At 42.9% G+C, this 3,590-nt stretch overlaps 1 non-coding gene across 1 annotated transcript; it reads right to left on the bottom strand.

Annotated features, from left to right (window-relative positions):
• Positions 1–245: 245 nt before the first annotated feature.
• LOC115897199 lies at positions 246–349 on the bottom strand. The gene has a single exon (XR_004057128.1). It is a non-coding gene; the product is annotated as a small nucleolar RNA U13 (small nucleolar RNA).
• Positions 350–3,590: the final 3,241 nt, after the last annotated feature.

Below are 3,590 nucleotides of genomic sequence, written 5' to 3'. Positions count from 1 at the left end.
CTCTCACGGTGTTTTGCTCCCTCATTGCGAGACCTATTCTAGGATGGGCTGTGCTATGCTGACGGCAGATACTGTTCGGGGAGCTCCTTTATTTGGGGCACCTTGAGTCCCATGGTCCATTGTACTGCACTCATTTGGGGGGAATAACCAGCTCATGTGCCAGGGTGAAAGAGTAGACCAGAATGTGGCAAGCAAAAAGAGGCAATGGGTAAGAGCAACATTCGTAATAATAATATATATTTTCACATCAGATGGGTAATATGCCAATGTGGTAACAAGACTGGAGGGAGGCACATCTCACAAATGCATGTGAAAACCCAGTCATCATGCTTATGAACTACAAAAGAATCATTTATTATTTATCCAGCTCCAAGGACATCAGTTTAAATAACAACAACCGCCCCCGCTACCAAAGCATGGTTCTCATGAAAGGGAACCTCCACCTTTTTTTGAGCACCCCTGGCTCGGTGTTTTCCTTTTGGCTCATGGCCACATCCATATGTGCAGGGTGAATGTTTTCCATCCTCCTGGAACACTTGGAATGCTTGAGCTCATCACATGGTTAAGCACGTGTTGGAATTGACAATATAATGTGAAATTGGCTTTTTTAAAAAGGGAAAATACTGTGATTCAGAAGCAGCAAATGTAATTTGAGTGGCTCTGTTCTGCCTGGCAAATCTCCTTATAAGTGAACAGTCACAGGATATATGGTAGGTTGACATGGAAACAGTGGTCCATGCAGTCAGGACGATTCAAAATCAAGGTCAGAATTTGAGACTGCTGTTCAGAGATGGTGCTGTTCAGAGACGGTACCTTTATTTTCACACTGCTGATAAAGACATACCCGAGACGGGGCAATTTACATAAGAAACAGGTTTAACGGACTTACAGTTCCACATGGCTGAGGAGGTCTCACAAACATGGTGAAAGGCAAGGAGGAGCAAATCATGTCTTATATGCACAGCAGCAGGCAAAGAGAGAGCTTGTGCAGGGAAACTCCTCTGTATAAAACCATGAGATCTCATGAGACTTATTCACTATCACGAGAACAGCACAGGAAAGACTTGCCTCCATAATTCAGTCACCTCCTACTGGGTCCCTTCCACAACAAGTGGGAATTCAAGATGAGATTTGGGTGGGGACACAACCAAATCATATCAGTGCCCAAGCCTGCTGAGGAAGAGCTTCCAAACATCTTTACATAGGAGAAACACTTTGAGAAACGCATTTTTCTTCTCTTGTTAGTTTTACCAATTGTGTTATTAAATTCATGAAAATGACCCCTCCCTCCCGTATGATCTCAGTTAATACACTATACTAGATTAAAAATGTATGTTATCTCAGTAGCTGGCATCAGAATCCTCTCAGAAGTTTCCTCTGAGCTCCCATAGCATTTGGCCTATACTTTATTTTTAAGTTTAAAAAATTTGGTAAAATCTACGTAACATAAACCATTTTAGGCATACAGTTCAGTGGCATTAAATACATCATACTGTTGTGCAACTATTACTACCATCCATCCACCAGGACCTTTTTCATCTTCCCAAACTGAAACCCAATACCCATTCAACATTAACTCCCTGTTTACTCCTCCTGCTTGCTCCCCCACCCCTGGCAACCTGCAATCTATTTCCCTTTGTCTGAATCTGCTACTCTGGGTACCTCATATTGGTGGAATCATATAGTATTTGTCCTTTTGTGCCTGACTTACTTGACTGAGCATAATGTCCTTAAGGTGAATCCATGTAGTAGTGTGGGTCAGAATGTCTTGCCTTTTTAAGGCTGAATTATATTCCATCTTATGGATAGACCACATTTTGGCCTATACTTTTGATGTGACACTCACCAGCTACTGTCTCTTCAGGCCTTCAAGCTGTCTGGGGACAAAAGCATATAAAGGATTCACACTTTGAATCTAATCACCTTGATTTGTATCAGAGTGTCTGGCATATCACAAGTACATTTTACTCAAATAGCATTGGCTGTTAATGCTAACCACACACACACACACACACACACACACACACACACACACAGAGCCCAATGTAGTGGGGGCATGACTATGATACTATGAATGAGAGGGAATAACCTGGTCCTAGAAATAGATGAACTACTTGATTGACTGGCTGACTGATAAACTCATTCATTATTCACCCCAAGAAATACTTTATATATATCTATCATGTGTCAGGCATTTTGCAAATGACTGAGGCCACAATGCAGATATAGTCTTTGCCTTCATGGAGTTTTCAACAAATGGGAGAAAATTAAAATATTATACCCCAAATAAATATATAATCACAAGCGATGATAAGATCCAGGAAGGAAATATATAGACTGTTTTTATGAGTTACTATAGAAATCCCTTTTAAATTTTATTTTATTTTTTTCTTCCTTTCTCTTTCTTTGTCTCTCCTTCCTTCCTTCCTTCCTTCCTTCCTTCCTTCCTTCCTCTTTCTTTCCTTCTTCTTTCTTTCTTCTTTCCTTTCTTCTTTCTTTTCTTTTTCTTTCTTTCTCTCTCTCTCTCTCTCTTCCTTTTTCTTTTCTTTCTTCCTTCCTTCCTTCAGTGAGACAGTGTCTCACTCTGTCACCCAGGCTGGACTGTAGTGGAGCCATCATAGCTCACTGCAGCCTCAAACTTTCAGGCTGAAGTGATCCTCCCATTCCAGCCTCCTGAGTAGATGGGACCACAAGTGCACCCCACTATGCCAGGCTAACTTTTTCATTTTTTGTAGAGTCGAGGGTATTACAGTGTTCCTCAGGCTGATCTTGAATTCCTGCCCTTAAGCCACCCTCCCATGTTGGCCTCCCAAAGTGTTGGGATTACAGGAGTGAGCCACCTCACCTGGCCATGTACTTCTTTTAATAAAGATTTTTTAAAATGAAGAAAACATATTCATTGGGTCCCTAACTTTTGATTAAAATTGACAAAGCGAAGTCCAATCTCATAACCTTCCTCCCTGCAAAACCTAACAGTGTGAACAACCAAAGAGGAAGAGTCAGCAAATACCCGTCAGCAGCAATAAGGTGAAGGAAAGGGATGGTTTACAGTTACAGGCAAGAAGGGAAAATCCAACAGACGGCTCAGCAGCATCTAGTTTCCAGTAACTCCTAACTCTACCCTCCACAGAAACACTACCTTGGAGAAATAAGTCAGTGAAATTCCAGCAAATTGCACAAGTGACTTCCAAACTGCAGAAGGCAGAAGAGGGAGGGGCTGCTGAGGAAGGAGGTGTACCTGAAACAGGCATCCATGGAGGCTGCCACACACGACCGTGGAGGTGAGGGCTGAGCTGCACGGGATGCTACCGTTTAGAGGTTAAGTGTGGAATTAGGGCCAGCAAAGAGGAGGGGCCAGGGACAAATGAGAAAAGCCAGGTGATGTCCCAGAGCAAAGAGAAGAGGGTGCGCCACGAAGAAGAATCCATCAGCTGTGACTAGAACTGCCGACTGGTTCCATGCCATGAGGATCAGTACTGTCACTGGATCTGGCAAAATGGAGGTGAGGAACTCTGGGCCATGAGCATTTGAATGGAGTCAAAGAGGACAGCTCATGGCCCACAGGCCTCTTGAAAGTCACCTTGACCAGT

This window comes from Rhinopithecus roxellana, chromosome 4 (genome assembly GCF_007565055.1).
Source record: "Rhinopithecus roxellana isolate Shanxi Qingling chromosome 4, ASM756505v1, whole genome shotgun sequence".
Classification (NCBI taxonomy): Eukaryota; Metazoa; Chordata; class Mammalia; order Primates; family Cercopithecidae; genus Rhinopithecus; species Rhinopithecus roxellana.
Note: the sequence above shows the minus strand (reverse complement) of the source record. Positions and strands in the feature narration are given on the sequence as shown.